A 20924-nucleotide genomic window follows, 5' to 3' on the forward strand; every position below is an offset into this window, starting at 1 on the left:
AAATAGTTCTTACCATCAAGAAGTTTGTTGTGGCACAAGAGCTCTCTGACAGAGAAGGCTAAATATCTCACAAAGCTACAAATCCCAGGATCCCAAAGCACTGAGTGATGGCAGTTCAAGTGGTGCTGAATTGCATTATTTCTGCAGTGCAGATGCAGCCAGAGTCTTTTGTACTACTTAATCCAGCCATGAATGGCCTGCTATATAGAGAACAGACAGGGTTTCTCTGTTGTGTTGGTAGTACAGAAATATCTTGGATAACAACACAAGCAGCTCATCTTTTGTACTTGCCAGGTGACCCGGTCAAGAATGACAGGTCTGAACTGAGGAAGAGCACATGAGTCATTCAGTGTCATCTTCAAGCTATGTGAATGAATGCCTCTTTTGGAAGTTCACCAAGGCAAGAGAGAACTTGCTCGCTAGCAAGGAGGAGGACCTACAAGGAGTGGTTTCTCTGTCCCAGGCTGCAAACTGACCTGGGTTTTCTTAGGATGTTCTCAGGTTGGAACCCATCCCACATCTTCAAGTTGTTATAATTGCCCCTTTTAGCAAACCTCACTGCCTGTGGCCACAGTATGACTATATATATATTAAAAATCCAAAATCCACAAGATCATCAATGATACCTTTATTGGGGCTAATAAAATGTACAAAATGCATCACACAAAAGGGACCATTGTTTTGTGGATTTTGGATTTGTGTTGTATGTTGTTCCCCAGCCAACATGGCTACCACTGGATTTGTTTCCTGAGTATTTATGTATGTTCCATAAGTATTATTAAAATACAGTGGACCGTCCACATTCACTGGGGTTAGTTGCACAGGACCCTTGTGAAAGTGGGAATTGAACACACACACACACACACACACACACACACAGAGGGTTTTTTTTAACCTGAGAGAACATCTCTCTAAGAATCTGTAGGTCCTCCAGCACAACATCTTGCCAGAAGATTACCACAGAACTGCACTGGAGGACCTATAAATGCCTAGATTTCTCTAGGAATCCCTAGGTCTTCCAGTGCAACTCTATGGTCAACTTCTGGTAGAGTCGTGTTGCAGGATCTAGAGATTTGTAGAGATAACATACTAATCAAATCCACAAATAACTGAATCTTCAAAAGTCAAAACCGCAAATGAGGAGGGCTGATTATATTTATATCTCACCTTTTACTATGGGTCTCAGGCAGAGTATAAAAGCAATGACTGGAATTCTGTATCAGCTTCTTAGTTAAACATACAGTCACAGATGAGTAAAACTAGGAAACTGTTTCATGTCCATGATTGCTACGTAGTCACAATTGTGACATTATTGCTATGTGGTGCCATAGCGCTTGGTTGAATTGCACATGGTGCACTTTGTTGCACAAGGTGGGTATGGTAATCATGCATGTACACGTGCATTTGTTTGTGTATTGGATTCCACATTGGCTGTCTTGGTTCAGTTTCCCAACTGCAGAGATTTGAAACTACAAAACCACAATATAGGCTCTTAGCCAAGGTTTTCCTGTGTTTTCCTGCTGAGCAAATTAGACTCTTGTGGGGAAGTTTCATCATCTATTTTAATCCAGACTCAACCATCCCATGGAAAGGGGATGCATTGCTGGAGAATCCTGCAGATAGATGTCTCTTTAGAAGACAGCTGTGACTGGTGTGCAATTTGCACATAGAAATGGGCAGTATACATTGTGCATTGCATAAGATGTACATTACACATTGTTGTTATTACTAGGTGCCTTCCAGTTGATTCTGACTTATGGCAACCCTCTGTCTGAATTATAAATCAGAGTTAAACTAGAGTTCATCTGCACTGTAGAAATAATGCAGTTTGACACCGCTTTAAGTGCTATATCTCCATCCTATGGTATCCTGGGATTTGTAATTTTACAAGGAAGTTAGTTTTCTCTGCCAAAGAGTAGCAGTTCTCACAGAACTACAAACCCCAGGATTCTGTAGGATGGAGCCAAGGCAGTTAAAATGCTCTCAGATTGCTTTATTTCTACAGTGTAGAATGCAACATGGACTTTTCTTTTCAGGTCTATTCTGAAGAGGTTTGCCATTGCAAACTCTTTCTGAGGCTGAAAATGTGTGACTTTCCAAAGTCAGCCAGTGGGTTTCCATGGCTGAGAAAGCCTTCAAACCCGGCTTTCCCAGAATCCTAGTCCAGCACCCAAACCAGTAGAGCACACTTGCTCTCTTTCTCTCTTACAAATTGTTGTTATATTCTTGGCAAGGTTTATTCAAATATTTGCCATCATCTTCCTCTAAGGATGAGAGAGTGTGATCTGCTCAGGGCCATCCAGTGGGGTTTTCACAACTGAGCAGTTGTGCATGCCATGTTGGCACATTCAGTTGTGCAGTGTTGCAACTCGCAAATGTAAAATCATCACATAATTCAGTGGGTGTAAAATTACACACCATCTCTTTGATACAGGATCTCAGCCAAAATGTCTTAGATTGGTCTCTGGAGAAACTGTGTAATTTCTGGAATATTATTGTAGAAGAATATCTATCATTGCATTCTCAGCAAATGACCGTCTTTTTCTAAATTACAGTCTGGAACAAAGCTTAGGAATGGCTTTGTTTATAGATTCTGTGAAGATGGTGCCATTATTATATGCACCCAACAGCTTCATTGTTTGGCTGTTTACTTAGGGACATGAGTACATCCAAACTGAAGGCTTCCTCCACATTGACATTGTCTGCTCGGATCAGCATAGTTCCCTCTTCTTTTTTAAAAGTTGTTTTTATTGAAACTTTATTGTTAAAACCAAAGATTGAATCACACCAAAACAGAAAAGAAAGGGGGAAAGGGGGCATTCAATTACTATTTACACCAATAAACATTAATAAACACATACTCACAATAAACATACTCATGGTAAACACAATAAAAGACTTCCAGTTTTGTTCTGCTGCAGTTATTAACCACCCATGTTTCCTCTTATCATGTAAGGCTAAGCAATTAGATAAAATTACCTTAACTTTTCTAATCCCTAAACTATGATCTTAGCTTTCAACTAACACACAGTTCTTACCTTTATCTATTTTAACATCAACTACTGAAACCTGTTACCATTGTACCCCACTCCCCCATTGCACATATTCTATAAATAATATCCATTCTCTCAAGAAGCCATTTATAGATTTTCCTCTAATCAGATCCATCAGTTTCTCCATCTCTGCAATTTCCGTCTTTTCCCCCTCACCAAGCATCAGTTTTGGGAATCTGGGGACTCTTCCAATGTTTTGCATAGTCTAATCTAGCTGCCAATCCCATACACCAGGCAATCTTTCCATGTTCTTTTTCAGCTTTTGAGTTTTAATCAAAAATTCCTATCAGGAAGAGTTCCAGATTCTCTGAAAATGTTTATTTCAATACTTTCCATACTTTTGTTATTTAATACAACTCCTGTTTTCCTGCTTTTTTACAGATCAACCATATATATAGAAAATGATCCTACTTCTTTATTACATTTCCAACACTTGTTATTGGCTCCTTTATATATTTCGGTCAATTTCACTGAAGATAGCTGTCACTGGTACCGTGGTACATCATTTAAAAAAGATTTTCCTTTAAAACATAACAGGTTGAGTATTTGAGATCCCCTTTGCACATATTTTCCCATTGTGCCACATGCACACACACATGCACACACATGGTACCCTGCTTGTTGGAGCATTTCACCATGCGGTCCTTCACTTGTTCATCTACCATTTTGTCTCTTAACAATAAATAATACATTTTCACAATTAGGCGAGAGTTGTCTGAACATAACTGTGCTTCTCTCTTGAATAAGCAGGAGCATTTTCCATCAAAGACCTTGCCAATCTATTGCTTTCAATGTCTTGTTGTTCTCCATTTAACAAACAGCTTTAGTCCCCAAGCAAAACACCCACCCACCGACACACACACACACACACACACTTTCCTTATAGCAACAGGAAGAACTATAGAGCATGGAACTTTTAAGCAACAAGAACCCTCAAACCTAACAGAGGAATTGCACACAATGCTCTTTCTTGTTGCATATAATGTACATTGTGCACTCATGCTCATGAATGCACCTGAAATCAAATGGTTTTGGCGTAGTGCACACAACATTGCAATTCCCAGCACCAGCTGCAAGATTTTATCCTATCCTGGATGGAGCTTTTTAAAAAAAATCTAATCTATATTGAACAATATGTTCCCTTCTTTTCTTCTTTTAATGTTTTAGTATTTTTAACACTTTAATATACAGTGAGCCCACGCCATATGCGGGCTTCCCTTCCATGGCTTTCAGCATACACTGAAACGGTGGTACAATTTTATGAATGGTGCACATGCCATGCCGCATGCATGTGCCCCATTATTCTCAATAGGGCACGAGCATACGTGACTTTCCCCTTCTGTGTTGGGGGGGGGGGGGGTCCGGAACGGATCCGCCACGTAAGGGAAGAGAGGACTGTATACCATTTTAAGCACTTTTATCTTTCAAATTACATTTTGTTTTCAATGAGTGATGTGTTTAATGGTGGTGCATTGGTTAAATCCTGATACTGCAGCCATTCACAGCCACAAGGTTATGAGTTCAATACTAGTCAGGGGTTCAAGGCTGACTCAGCCTTGCAACCTTCTGTAGGTCATGGTTTGCTTTTTGGAATTTATATTTTAAAAAAATATATTTTCCAACTGTGGAAGCTTGAATTTGTGGATAAAGAATCCATAGATACAAAGGGCCAACTATAACTCCATATGTGGAACTTTACACTACACAAGGATCATATAAGCTCTCAGCCACAATCAAAGGCTTCTCTGCCACAAAAGAAGAATTGCAAGCACATAATGGCATATGTGTCCATTTGCAGCAGCCATCCACCTTATCAGAAAGGAAGTGTTTTGTCAACTCGCCTCTGATAAGGAAGGAGGCACTTCAAAGTTGTGGATCTGCACCGTCTGCAAGTTCAGGACATCTCTGCCTTGAATTCTCTAACCTGACTTAATGTGTCTGAGCACACTTCGGAGGTCAAAAGTGTCAGCACATCAGTGTTAGAGCATCAAGTGGTGAGTCAAATTCTCCATCACACCTCCCCAAAAGTTACTAACACTCTTGGACTGTCAAATCTGCATTCTGTGCTGTGTCCCTTCAAGTTGTTTTGATTTATGGCAATCCTAAGGGTCTATCTCTGAGTTTTCTTGGCAAGTTTCTTCAGAAGGGATTTGCCATTGCCACCCTCTGAGACTGAGAGTGTGACCTGCCCAAGGGCAGCCAGTGGTTTTTTACAGGGCCAAGCCAGGATTCAAGCCCTAGTCTCCAGAGTTGTAGTGCATCGCTCAAACCTTTACACCACTTACACATGAATAAAATATCAAGTGGATTCTAGCTAGGGTTGCCATAACTGTCAACCTCCAAACTGGGACAGACATAAAAAATGCAGGAAAAATGTAGGACAAAATTTACCCCCCAAATGTAGGACATGTTTTTAAATGGAGGACAAGCGAACAACTAATAATTTAAAAAAGCATTAATATAAACACAGGTTTCTTAGGCATGCTCAAAATGGAGGACATTTTGGCATTATTCCTAGACAGATGGCAGTCTCTTGTGCCAAAAGCAGTCTCTTGTGCCACTGCAAACTACATGTCCCACTTCCAAGCATTCTTAGCATTTGAAACAGACCAGGCAGTCCCTTGTGCCAGAAAACTACATGTCCCACTTCCAAGCATTCTTAGCTATTCCCCCCTTTCCTTCTTCTTGCCCCCTGCAACCCCGCCCCCAAATCCTCACCCCCTCTTTCCCCCCAGCTAGGTCTCAACTTAAGGGGGGATTTTTGGGTCAGATCTCTTGCAAAGTCTTTTGCATGGGGGCAATGCCCTAAGAAGCCCTGGATCCCTGAGAAGAAGAGGAGGGGGCTTAGAGAGGGGGGATGTTGGGAAATGTAGTTCTTTCTTGAGGATCGTTAGAAACTCAGAAAGTAAGCAAGATTGTTTAATCTCACTAGCAAAGCTTACTCAGCAGAAAAATGATGATGATGGTGCAAGCAGGAATAAAACTTTATCTAACTCACTCCTCTCCCAGCCACGTGTCCCCAATAAGAAACACACACTCACTTGGTTAAAAGTGAAAAAGAAAATAAGTTTACTTACAAAATCATGTGTATGAAGAGATACACAGGTCTAGCTTCATGTTGCAAGAAAAATGAGGTAGAAAAGGTAGTCTCTATGCATCTTAAGAAAGATACTATCCCAGCATCTTCTCAAGCTCCAGGCATAGGCATGCTGATTAGTTAGTAAGCAAGCTTAGTAATGGAGTCTCATCTCTGCTGCTTCTTCACCCCAAGAACAAAGGTAATTAAGTGTCCTCATGGTAAACAGGAAATGATAGTGGAAGTGAGGAGGGGTTGTTAGTAAGCAATAAAACTACCATTGACATGCATTCCTAGAAAAGGTCTTGGCCTAAAAGTATCATAGAGATATAGTACAGTGGTACCCCGGGATACGAATGCGCCGCCTTACGAAATTCCCGGGTTACGAAAAAAAATTATTTAAAAAAACTGTTCCGCGTTACGAAAGTTTTTTCGGGTTACGAAAAAACTTTTGGTGCTTTTCGGCGCGATTTCACACCAAATCGCGGCTTTTCCCCATTAGCGCCTATGGCAATTCGGCTTGCGAAAGTCTTCCGGGTTACGAAAAGGGCAGCGGAACGAATTAATTTCGTAACCCGGGGGACCACTGTACTAGAAAGGCTTAGCATGCGAAGTTGCTATATCCCAACAGGGGAGTATATAGATAGAGGGTTAGATAAAAAGGGGGGTTGAATAAGGGGGTTAGAGAAAGGGAGGCTATAGAAGGGGGCTAGAGGGGACAGCTAGAGGGGAGTTAGGGTTAGATAAAGGGGAATTAGAGAGAGCGGTTAGATAGAGAGGTGTTTGAGGGGGGATTAGATAGAAGAGACTTAAATAAGGGAGTTAGATAGAGGGGGTTAGAGAGGGCATATATAAAGGGAGGTTAGATAGAGGGGCTTAAATAAGGGGGTTAGAGAGAGGGGGGAGTAGATAGAGAGGGGTTGGAGGGGGGCATAGATGGAAAGAGGGGGGTAGATAGAAGGGGGTTAGAGAGGGCTTAGCTAAAGAGGGGTAACAGAGGGAGGGGGAGTCAGAAACAGGGTTAGAGAGGGGAGGAGGTGTGTTTGGGGACCTTGGGGAGGGGGCTTCCCATGGATGACAGGGGCAATCCTGGGGGGAGCCTGGGGCCCAGGAGGGGCATGGAAGGTGCCCCCCTGCCTCTCCCCGGGTGCCAGCTCCTTCCTGCTCCTCCTCCTCCTCCTTGTCTGAGCCAGGCTGCTTCCTTGGGGCACTACTTTGTTGCTGAGGCCTCTTCCTCCTCTTCTTCTAAGGCACTCTCAAAAATTACAAATGGCTAGTACTGAATGAAAGAGCTGCCTACCTGCCTACCACCACTCCGTTGTTTGGGAATTAAATTATAGTTCCCTGGAAGAGGAGGAGGAGGGCTGGGGGGCAGGGGTCCCAGGAAAGGGCCCTTTCCTTCCCCCCCAACCAGGCCGCCCCAGAGGCCAAAAAGGCTGAAAATGGCACCATGGGGCACCAGGAATAAGGGCCCTTTCCTCCTGCCCCCCCCCCCAGCGGCCTACCTGGACAGTGGCTACTGCTGCTGCCGGCCTGCCTGGCCCTACTGCTCCTCACGCCATTGTTGCCACCTTGCTGCCTTCCCACCTTTCTGTGCGCCTGTGCGCAGGCGCAAAGGAGCAGAGGCGAGTCCTGCCTGCTCCTTGAGGGCTGGCCAATAGGGGGCAGGGCAGACCAGCAGAGCCTGCCCCCTGCCAGCTCCAGTCCTGCTGCGCTCCCTCGGCTCTACACTATAAAAGGGAGGCAGCAGGGCCGGGAGCCGGGCAGCCACCCGAGAACTGAGGGAGGGTGGGACGGGACCATGCCTGCCCTCCAGAAAGTGGGACAGTCCCGCTAGTTCCCGTGATATGGCAACCCTAATTCTAGCCCATGGTTCCATCCAAAGACAGTGCTATCTAGTGGCTAAATTCTACCATGACTTGATTCACATGCAGCAGTGAAGGGTAGAGTGGTTGTTTGTTGTTGTTTTCCCATTTTGCAAGCAAGCCTGTCCTTGCTTTGATCTACCAAAACAATTTGCAGACAAGATGGGACATGTCACACGGAGGGAAAGTGACATTCAAAATGCTTTTATAAAGAATTTACAGCCCTGGTTTGGGAGTGGGAAAAGGAGAGGAGCGCACGGCACAATTTTCCCACCCCTCCCCAAGCAAAAGCCAGTCATGTTTGCAAATGCTGAAAGCTTCTTATCTCACCACTCAGAGCTTAAACATTAATAAGAAACACAGCGGCTGCTTTACCAGGCAAAAGAGTCCCATCAACTTTTGAACTTTCCCAAATGTCCACAGACATTCTTTCCTTCCTGAATTATAAAAACTTCCCAGAGGCTGGAAAAGAAAGTGCCCTTTTCCCCATTTGAGAGCCTATTAGAAGCTGGTGGAGTGTGTTCTACCAGCATCAGCCACAGAGAGAGCAAAATGAGGGCATTGCCTCCCCAAATATGAATTCTCTCCACCCTCACCCCCAAGAAATTTCCCTTCAGTCCCTGAATTTTAGCATTATAGCAACTTAAAACTTCAGCTGGCCCTTTAGAAATATCGTTTAGATATCTGGAGAAAATGGGCAATGCCACCCCTTTCCTAGCCAGATTGGGGCCATGAGAACCGCACGCCTCAGCCATGATCTGAACTTTTCAGGGCATAAAAAGGAGCCACAAAAAGGGCACAATAGCCACAGCACCATGGTGCCACAGCTTGAAGGTTCTTCTTTGGTGCTGCGTCGTATGGATGGAGCACCAGAGGAGCACCATGATGCCACACACTGTGGGGTGGAGTCTGGGCATGCATCATGTGGATGCAACATCTCGACTCCACTTCCAGGCCAACCTATAGGCCAGTCTGAACAACCCCATATTGACCAAAGGAGTGCAAACACAGCAGAAAAATGAGTTCTAGCTGTGAAGAATTTTTAGGGTCTAAATCAGAGGTGTCACTAGGTACATCACTGGTGTCAGTCTCCAATGACCTGAATATTTATGCCCATGTTGTGGAAGTTGGAGGTACTCAGTTGAAGCTCTAACTCATTACTTAAAACCCTACATGGCTTGGGCCCAGAATACTTAAGGGAACGCCTTCTTTCGTACTGTCTGTCCCGCACATTAAGGTCCTCTGGAAAGAACTTGCTTCAGCCGAAAAAATCCAGGCTGACTTCAGTTACCAAGAGGGCCTTCTCCACCACTGCTCTGAAGCTATGGAATAACCTGTCGGAGGAGATCTGCCACATTCCTACCCTTACAACCTTTAAGAAGGCTCTTAAGACGGATCTCTTCCAGCAGGCCTTCCCAGCCTAATTCCTCTCCCCGTATATTGCGACTTGTGTCTCTCTGTCCACCAATTCTTCTCTAATTTTAAGGTATTTTATTGTATTTTATTGTTTTTAAACCGTGATTATTTTATTGTAGTTTTAGCATTGGGAAGAGGGGTTGGGAAGGGATTAATTTTGAATTTGATTGTAATTCAATGTATTTTTAATTGCTGTAAACCACCCAAATTCCTCGAGATTGGGAGGGCTATAAATAAATCTATTATTATTATTATTATTATTATTATTATTATTATAGAAGTGCCCAAATTATAAAGATATAAGAAATGCCTTATTAAAAGACTTAGGGTTGGTACCAAACAACTTTGACTCATATTTGATCACTTTTTTACTAGGGGACACTGAACCAAGCATTACTGAAAAGGTAGCCTGTTTTGCCTTTAAAACATCAATTATAAGGAGGAAACTTTGTAAAGATGATGGTTGAGTTACAGGACAGATTCAAACCCCAACTGTTTTTGAATATCCTCAGCTTTGCAAACTAATGCTATATAATTTTAGTGTATCTGGACCTTATGCCTATTCAGATTCATCTGAGCTCTTAATGATTTTTTTAAAGATGATTTTAACTTGGTAATGCAATGTATTATTTTTACAATGTATTGGATGTTTATATTTTATGCTTTATATGGATTATTTTTTGTAACGGCGTACGCTATACAAATAAACTTATTATTACTACCTGGAAGTTGGAGGTTAGTAAGATGGAGGGCAAAGTCAACCATCTGGATGGCTCTGCAAGAGAATCTTAAAGGTGCAACCATTACAAAAAACATGTAAGGAGGCATGCCGTGAAAAGTAGATGTACTGGCATAAGCCCTGCTTACACCAGTGTAAGTCACCAAGCACTTTCTAGCCTTGAAACCTCCACTCCCAGAATTCCCTAGCCATCCTGGCCAGTGGTCATGTTGGGAATGATGGGAAGCACTTGGAAAATAAACTTAAATCTTCCGTAGCACTTGCATAGCTATCGTATCCTCACTTCTGTGTATGGTTATAAAACCTGGACACAGACAGTGAAGAAAGCAGATCAGAAAAGCAACTCATTAGAAATGTAGTGCTGGAGAAGGGTTCTGTGGATACCATAGACTGCTAAAAAGACAAATCAATGCGTCCTAGAGCAAATCAAGCCTGAACTCCCCCTAGAAGCCAAGAAGTCTAAAATGAGATTATTGACCTTTTGCCACACCATGAGATGATACAACTTATTAGAAAGGATGTTAATGCTTGGTAAAGTGGAAGGCAGCAGGAAAAGGCAAAGACCCCCAGATGGGTGTACTGAATCAAGGAAGCCAAAGCTCTGAGTCTGCAAGCCCTGATAACCGGGTGACTTGGAGGTCTCTCATCCATCGGGCTGTCATACATCAACGTTGACTTGACAGCAGTTAACAACAACAAATGTTACTTACCCATATATACTCAACTATACGTTGACCTCATGTATAAGTCGAGGGCAAGTTTTGGGGCCAAAATTATAGATTTTAATATGACTCATGGATGAGTCAAGGGCAAAACATAGGGGCATATAGCAAAGGATCTAAAGGATGAAACAAAGCAAAACAATGTCAGAAACTTACAAAATTCCAGCAGACATAGCTCTTTGTGCTCACCCTTAAGGTTGGAAGGATGAGAAAGTACAGGGGATCAGTGCTTCCAAGACAGATTATACTCTTCCCTTTCACCAGGGAATGTTTCCTTCTTGTTAATAAGAGTTAATGTACAGTACTTACATTGACCTATGGATAAGTCGACTCAGGTTTTTTGGGTCAATTTCTAGACTTATTCATGAGTATATATAGTACCTGAGGGAAGATTGTGGTTTATGTTGAAGCCTGGAAGCAAGGGGCTGCACTTTGTGTTACTTACCAGGAAGACAGTGGAAGAAGATCAGGAGTGGAGTAAAATGGAGTATAAAGATGGCTGGAACTCTAAATCACTTTCTTAGTAATCCATGCAGAACTAAGTAACATCTCCTGGTCTGACTCCCTCCAAACTCACTTTACCAGCCAGCCACCACATCAGGTGAAGGAGGTCAATTCAGGTGACAACTGGAGAACAAAAGGGTGACATTTCCATCCCCACTTCCGCCATACAACAAGCATTTGCAACAGGGACCCTGGTTTGGATTGTCACAGCCTTTCCTATTGGGGAGAGGGAAACCTCATCACCAGCTGAACGGACCTCCTTCACTCATTTCAGCTGCTGCCTGATAAAGCAAAGTTTGGAGGCATTTACAATAGTGACTATAGTGTCATGTTCATGACTACATAAAGGGATCTTGTAGCACCTTTGAGACTAACTGAAAGAAAAAAATGTGGTAGCATGAGATTTCATAGATTGAGCCTACTTCCTCAGATGCATGGGGCCAAGTGGAAAATCCAGGGACTGACCTGGTGCAGAGGTGCTACAAAATCCCTTTGCATACTGATTTTCCAGATTAACATGGCTATGTCTTGGAGTTCTGCTATCATGACTATGTAATGTTTGTGAATATAGATCAGTCACGCATCCATAACTCGATGTCCATAATGGCAATATGAATTGTAGCTTTTGTGTTTTACAGTAAACATTATTGTTGAGCTCTGGCACTTCCACTCCCAGATTTAACAAAAGGAAAAGGAAAAGGAAAAAAGAAAAGGAAGCAAAAAAAAGGAGTAGGTGTATTAAAATCCTGCCACAACTTCAGATTAAAACAAAAACAGAGAGATCCTGGCAGATGGACTGAGATGTTGCCAGCCTTCAAAATACCTTCTTTCTATTTATAACAGCCACAATCTGAGCCACATGCATAACATGGGTGGGTGGGCTTTGTTTTCTCAACCTTATGATCCATGTCTTGGGAGTCTGAGCCATCTAGCAGAATCCCTTGAGCCAGAGAGCATGAATATTTTATGACTGCAGTGAAGACAGGGATTGGTTGCTCTCTAGAGACTCAGATACAGAGAGTTGATTTTGAAAATGCCTGTTACACATCAAGCAATGTAACCTGGCACCATATAATCATAGAACTGTAGAGTTGGAAGAGACCGCAAGGGCCATCCAGTCCAACCCCATTCTGCCATGCAGGAAATCACAATCAAAGCATCCCCGACAGATGGCCATTTAGCCTCTGCTTAAAGACCTCCAAGGAAGGAGACTCCACTACACTCCGAGGAAGGAGTGTGTTCCACTGTTGAACAGCAATTACTATCAGAAAGGTATTCCTAATGTTGAGGTGGAATCTCTGTTCCTGGAGCTTGCAGCCATTGCTCCGGGTCCTAGTCTCTGGAGCAGCAGAAAACAAGCTTACTCCCTCCTCAATGTGACATCCCTTCAAATATTTAAACAGGGCTATCATATCACCTCTTAACCTTCTCTTCTCCAGGCTAAACATCCCCAGCTCCCTATGCTGACATTAGGTTCCCCAAGTTGTCCTTACTGGGCCATGGTGAAATTCTGTGTTCAGTGCATGGGTGCATAAGCAGCATTCTGCCAGGGTAACTGTTGCTTCTGCCATTGCTCACTCTTGGATGGTGCATCAGTGTTCATCTGTGTCTTCGCGGTTTGGTAAACTGGGATTTCAAAAAACATCCAAGGGTACCTGTGTTGGCCATATAGCAAATCCAGTAGCATCAAAATCCACCAAACAGGGATATCTTTATTGGACCAACCAAAATGCACAATATCCATGTTGCAAGCTGTCAAAGCTCCACTGGCTTCTTCATCATGGTATTAAAAACCATACAGGAAAAAATGTTTTTGAAGATGTTAGCCATAGGCCTGCATTTTGCCATTTTTGTTCTTAGTTCAGATGGTACGGAGAGATACCTCTAGCAGGTTGGCACCTCCTCTTTCTGGCCATGTGGCTGCTGGGGGATTCTTGAAGTCGAGGAAATTTAACATCCATTTGCAACACAAAAAGATAGAATCATAGATCCTTCCTTTGCAATCCAATATGTCTTCATCCTGGGATTTCAGAAACAGGCATTGAACATTTGCAAATGCACATACAATTTAAGAGCAGGTACTGTGCCTTCCACATTTTACAATGGGACAATTAGCAAATATTCAATTAATTGCATAAGACTGATAGTCAGCAGAAGTGTTATGTAATGCAATCACCACTTGACTATGTGAGTGTATTATTCTGTACAAACACAATGCAGGATCTCAGCTGTAGGATCCGAGCTCATTAGCCCATCTCTACCAAAAGGCAATAAAGGGAGATGACAGAAAAAATATTCCTGGTTACAGATTGCCGGCAGGTGGACAGTGAAGTGCAAGAACATTTGGAACATCCCTGCTTCTTTGGTGCATGTTTGTTTGTAACTGCTAAACCATCCTGAACAGATCTGAGCTCGTCTGATTTTGGAAGCTTGCCAAGACCATGCCTTTCAAAACTATTTTGGATGACATTTATAAAAAAAAGTTCCCCAGGATCCTACCTGGTAGGTAGGCAAAATTGTCTGCTTTGCTTTTTTATATTAAAAACCCCATACCCCTCTTACTCTTGGAGAATTCAAAGCCATAGCCGTGTTACTCTGGAAAATCCGTATACAAAGAGATCATGTAGCACCTTTGAAACTACAGTAATTGACTGTAGTTAATTTTGTAAATTTAAGTCTACTTCCTTGGATGCATTTAGAATAACTATTATTGTTGTTCACTAGTTTTTCAGAGCCTGAAAAAAGTTATTATATGGATGACACCTCCTTTTAGGCTGGAAGATTCTCGGATTTTTTTTATCTAAAAAAATGTAACTTCCCCAGGTTCTGGTTTTGGTGTTTGCTGTGTGACCCCCCCCCCTCCACTCAGTCCATGGCGTCACCAACATTAACTCATGGTGTCACCCCCTCTATACAGAATCCTTAGTAATGTTCTTTGTACTAATGTTACTCATAAATCGTCATTCTCCTATATCACTGAATGCAGTGGTAATGATTGTGACACAAACAACTAGCAAAATTAAAATTACACTTTTAATTTGCAATGTCATACAAACAGATGTATTTACATGTACATAGTTTCATGTGGTTTAAGGAGATTACCGCACTACACACCTATAGTGTTGCTATTCCACTTTAATTTCTCTGGCTGCCTCCTGTTGCCTTTGAGGATTTGCAGTTTAGGGAGGGGTGCAGAGAATTCTCAGCCAGAGAGTTCTTAGCCCTCACTGAACTACAAACCCCAGAATGCCATGGGAGGCAGCCAGACCAGGAGAAGTGGAATAGCAGCACTATAAGAGTGCAGCGTGGTAATCTACAATTTTAAAATTTGATAAGATGTGATGCTTTTTAAAGAAAAAATTAAAATAATTAAAAACCTTTTTTTAATTTTTAATTTTCAAATTTAAATGTAATTTTATTTATTTTTTAGTCTTTTTATTATAAGTAAACGACTATGTACAAGACATATCACAACAATAAAACAAAATAAAACAATTCATCTCACAACTTTGAATTGTGTTGCAGGTCTCCTTCTTGGGTTCTGTTCACTGTAAGAGGTCATTTTAAAGTCCAGTGCTGTCTTTGTGTGAATCTAGTCCAGAATGTCTGACCGAAGGTTCAGGTGAGATGGAGGTTGTCTTCTCTTGTTTCTGTCTATGTTTATAAAGTCAGTGAGTGGGAACCACTTGTCTATGAAAGGTCCTGATTTAGGTTGTTCTGCGTAACTTGCCATTCTGTCAGACAGCCTTTTGAGTAACCACAGGTCCCATACCTTTTTCCACCACATATCTATAGATACCTCCCCTGTTTTCCATCATCTGGCAATTTCTACACTGGCTGCTGTAATGAAGAAATCTATGAGGTTTTTATGTTTCAGGTTTGAATTAGTGTCTACGTATATTGATAACAAAAGCATTTCTGGACATAATTTTACTTCTCGATTGGTAATCAATGAAATGTGTTCAAGTACCGATTGCCAAAATGTGTTTATTTGGGGGCAGTCTAGCCACATGTGGAGAAATGTGCCATTATCATTAGAACCACACCAACATTTGGAGGAAACATTTTTAACCATTCTGGCTTGCTTCACTGGAGTCAAATACCACTTGTGTATAATTTTCAAGGTGTTTTCTCTAATCAGTGCTGATCTGGATTTAAAAGGGGTGGAAGATCGAACTGTAGTCCACTTTGAAATGGGAACTGAAAGATTCAAATCCGTTTCCCAGGTTAGTTCTATGCCATGGTGGTCAGGACATCTCTTCAGCCTTTTAAAGGGAGACTGGTGAATGCCCCAGCCCATTTCTGCAGATGTTTGGGGAACAGTGGTGTTACCCTCCCTTAGGGTCTTACCTGGTGATGCCCCTGCACCCACCACCCCAAGAACTGTCCTATTTGTGTCCCGAGTTTGGATGCTTTCCCCAAGAAATAGAAATCTGGAAGCAGAAGTATACAACTTCCTCCCCAACACCACCACTATTTCTTTCCCCGTCTCTCCCCAGCTTGGGTCCTTCTGCAGTCGCTCCCCAAGTCTTTCCACAGATCAGTGGCGGCCATAATTACAAGCCGGATCCTGCTTTCATGGCACTCCCCTGGAGGCACTCCTCCGACCACATTAAAACATAAAGAAAAGAGACTCATCTATTATTAAAAGGCCAGATGGGTCGACCTTCCTTCTGTTCTCAATTATTTATGTTGTAATGGCATATGTCGCTGGGGTCCCAGTGGGCTATCAAAACCATAAGGTGCTAGATTCTGCCTTTATGCACACCCACCCATTCCTCTTTAAACTTCCTGACCCATATAGATCAAAAATATGCAGCCACCTCATGGGAGAAAGGTGAACAACACGCCTCTTTCCAAACATTGTGGCTTCATTTCATTGATCCTGAAGCCTTCCCATTTTGTGATATGCAGCGTCTCCTATGTGACACATACTGTTGATTTTTCTTCGCTAGTGTTTATGACCTAGAGATCAAGGCCTTTAACAAAAAGTTGGCAACCTTTGTCTCTTGTGGGCAAACAATCACAGGCAGATGTCAAGAACAGACGGGAAGGGCAGGAAAGACATTGGCCTCAATGCTACATCAGGGTTGCGTAGAGTAAAGCTATACAAGTGGAGCTGCACATTGATTGTGGCATACAGCCCTTGTCTAGAATGGCAATGTTGCACAACTGAATGAGCACCAAAATGCACAACTGAACACATGTGTGTTTTCGGTGCGATTTTTTTTCTCACAGGGAGCACTAAATAATTTTAGCAATGTTCTTCTCATTGTAAGAAAGTCTTTGAAAGCTGCTTAGTTTCCCAAGACTAATTACCATCTGAGAACTATTTGGTGCAAAAACAACCATGTGTGAATTTTGGCACGGAATATATCTCAAATTATGAAGATTCTCATCCATCCAGGAGTCTTCTCACTGGGGTTTCTCAACATTTGGGAAACATGTTTTTCTACCTTTGTTCAAATATCCTCCGCATCCCTACTGTGCACCCATGCCAAAGCATACCTGTGCACATTTGCATGGGCAACAGCACTGCATGTGCAAATCCACTTTGGGAGCTTTGAGCTTAAATGCAGATTCTTCACACCTGACAGAAGTTTCCAATCATTTCCACAGGGGGGCTTACATTTGCAGAAGACGCTTGGGACTTTATCACACCAGAATGTTCTGCCAACAAAATCATGTTCTTTTTAAAAAGCACTATGCAGTCAAGACTACTCTGTTCTTCATCACACCTTCGTAGTCTTCATAGTCTTTCCAGCATTACCTTGTTGGCACTAATACATTATCACACACAGTGTTTGGCACTGCCCACCCAGGACTACCCAGGATTGTCCAATGTGGGCCTAGTTTGGCACACACATATACACCCCTCCCCAAAGAAATATAAATTAAAAGGTTTGTTGTTATTTTGTGTGCCTTCAAGTCACTTCTGACTTATGGTGAACCTAAGGTGATCCTATCACAGGGCTTTCTTGGCAGGTTTCTTCAGAGGGGCTTTGCCATTGCCATCCTCTGAGGCTGAGAGAGTGTGATTAAAAGGAGTCTTACTTTTAAAAAGCCCCCACCCATAGACTAATCGATGGCAGATGAAAGCAATTACTCTACCCATGATTAATCTTGTCTTTCCAGTTCAGGAACTCACTGGCAGGCAAAGGGCAAGCAACGGACCACCCAAAGTCAGGACTGAAGCAGAATTGAGTGATTGCAATACAAATGCTAACAACACAGAAAAGGAAAGGCAGGTCATTCATGAAGGCATGAATGTAAAGAAATCCCTGCCAAAGACTCTCCCACCAAGATAACAACAGAAAGGAGGTTGCGGTGTGTGATAAGTCCCAGCAGCAAATGCTATCAACCACTTGTTATTGCAGTTTAGCCTTCATTTTCGTTCATTTTTATGTAATTCTGGGTTTAGCACAAAAGCAATCTTGGTGCAATGTAAGGATTAAAACAGGTTTTTCAAATAGGGATGGAAAGAAATTTCACTGGACTTGACAAAGTCTTTGAAAATAGTCTATTTCCACCCAGTGAAACTAATTATGAGAAAATGAAAACCTTGCTTTGAGCATTCACTTCTTTGTGAGACTTACTGAATACTATTTCCTAGGGTGCATCTACACTGTGGAAATGATGCAGTTTGACACCACTTTAAGTGTTGTAGCTCCATCTTATGAAATCCTGCGATTTGTAATTTTACAAAACTTTGGGTGCTAGAGCCTCACAAAACTACAAATCTCAGGATTCTGGATTGAGCCATCATAGTTAAACTGATGTCAAACTGTATTATTTTTACAGTGTAGATGCACACCTAGCCCCAACTAGAGTACACCTTTTGACTTAAGTCAATACAGAGGTAAATCCCATTGATTTATTGTATGTACTCTAGATGCGACTACCAATAGGATTCCAGCCATGATGTTTCTGAAGACTAAAGGGAGCACAAAACAGTGTGCGTATCATTTTTTAAAAAGGCAAATAGCTTGGCAGTTGGAACAAATAAAGAAACATACTTTGGTCAGTGGGGAAAGTTGTATAAACTGTGCAAAAAATGGACATTGAGGAAGCATGCATAAAAATTTTACACATTTCAATGTGGGAAGAAAACACACAAAGTCTCACAAGCCAAGAGGAAACAAGAGTAAGAAGAAAACACAAATGAGAATGGGAGAAATGTGACAATATCAAGGCAGAATGATTTTCACGTCCCCAGTTTGAAAGCAATGCGTGCCTGCTGCCACCCACATCCCAAATATAGTTGGTAGCAAAAGTTCCCAGGTGTTGTGTTTTAAGATCCTGGAGATTCTTGGCTTTTATTCAGAGACTCTGGTTTAACTGGTTTGTGGCTCAGCCCATTCCATCTGGAGACGCATCATAAGTATAATTTAGAAAACGCTGACCTAGACACAGAGAGGTTTGGGGAAAGAAATGCTTTGCCCAGGGATGCTAGAGCAGAGGTGGGCTACCATCGATACATATGGCATTTTGGTGCCATATGTCTAAAATTACAAAAATATTGACTATAAAGACTGTCACAAAGTAATTTGTTCAAATGAAACTATAGCCATGTAAGCTTCTTATACTGTTGTAGAATATTTTCTTATCAATGGCAACGTAGCACAAGTGAACCAAGTCATCAAACATGCAACTGAATGTTTAACCAAATATGCATGTGCATCCATGTACAATGTGTATCCATGTGCAATGCTGCTGGATGCTCAAGGCTTCTTCTACAACCTGGAATTCAACATCCCACCACTTTGATCTGGATTAGACAAAAATGCACAGTTGCTTCCATAAGGGGACCGATATGTGCAAAAGACACCAACACGGTTCCATCCTATAAATCTATAAGCAAAGAAACAACAGGGCAGATAAAGCAAAGAGAGAATATGAAGGGAGCACTGGTGATCTGTTCCTACTGCCCACCAGAGGCACATAGTTGTTTGGGCAAATGTGATGTCCTTTTTTGCAGACCTATCCCAAAATCACTGCCCCAGGCTGTATCTACATTGCAGAAAGGATGCAGTTTGATACCGCTTTAACTGCCATCACTCAATGCTATGGAATTCTAGGATTTGTAGTTTTGTGAGATGTTTAGCCTTCTCTCTCAGAGAGCTCTGGTACCACAACAAACTATACATCCTAAGTTTCCATAGGATGGAGCCATGCCATTTAAAGTGGTGTCAGGCTACATTAATTCTGCAGTGTGGCAGCAGGCCAAGATCCAAAAGAATCTAAAATCCTTACGCTAATGTATTGACTGAGATCCTATATCAAGGCAACAAAGTGCACATGTACACACATGGAATTATATAACAACTGTGCAACACTGCAAATGAATATTCAAGCAACATGACATGTGTAATGCAAAGCACAATGGCACTCCAGGCAGAAGGGGACTGAAAATACAGCCCAGCATCTTGTTAGCAACTTTTGCATGTGTAAACTTACTTATGCATGAGGCTGTACTTTTTTGGCTATGCCATAACATCTTCTGCAGCCTTCAACTGAATACAGATTTTATGCCATAGTCAAAAAATGACAGCCTCATGCCCAACTGAATTTACACACACAAATCACCAACGAGATGCTAAGCTGTATTTTTGCTTTTAAAAAAAGAATGGACAGGGAAAACCACAATTCAGAAATGAGAATTATACATCCCTTTACAGGACTAATGGGTGATAAAACTGTATGACCTTGCTTAAATTGATAAATTGATGACCATGATTAACAACTTTTAGGACATTGGAAACATCTGTTAACTTTTTTTAAAAGAGTGGAATTGATTGTTGATTTTATGAGAAAATACTGGGATAAAGTAGCGCTTTTAGGATTAGAAGAACAGTAGAATGTAGTAACACATAGAAGTGTACCCTATGCATATACTTAGAGGAAGTAAAATAATGTGATAACTACTACCATCAGCTAGGAAGTTTGAAGTCATATGTATTTTCCCTTTCCTTTGTTATATTGTTATTTTGTTTGGTGTGTTAGTCTGTGTAGTGTGTAAGTATAGTTTTCCATGTATGTTGTTTTATATTATTAAATTTTTTGTGTTAAGAAACATAGCTTTTTTTAAAAAAAGCAGTGAGAATTTTATGGAATTTTATAGAAACCTCTACTCATTGGTGTCAAACATGATTCCCTGAGAAATGATATGAAAAAGATTGCCTCGGTGATGTGAAAAGAAGAAAAATTGTGAGCTGTGATGTAAGAAGTGAGAAATGCCCAGGTGTTTATAATATGATGCAAGAATGACTCAAGGGAGGGGAAGCACCATTCTTGCACAATGTTCCAGTGAATATATTATGAGCAAAAGCACATCAGTATCATGGAAATGAATCAGTCTGTCTTAAGTTTCACTGGGGTAGGGATATTTGCAAATGCAGACACAAATGCAGATACACCCCCAATTGTCACAAGGAGTCCCCCAATTTTGAAATCCTATATCAAGGAGTCAAGCTTAACATGGAGTTATGTGATAATCATGCATTAGTGAATTGCAACACTGCACAGCTGTAAATGCAGAAGCAAATGTGA

This window comes from Sceloporus occidentalis, unplaced genomic scaffold (genome assembly GCF_023333645.1).
Source record: "Sceloporus occidentalis isolate IW3139 unplaced genomic scaffold, rSceOcc1.0.p SCAF_4, whole genome shotgun sequence".
In the NCBI taxonomy this organism is placed as follows: domain Eukaryota; kingdom Metazoa; phylum Chordata; class Lepidosauria; order Squamata; family Phrynosomatidae; genus Sceloporus; species Sceloporus occidentalis.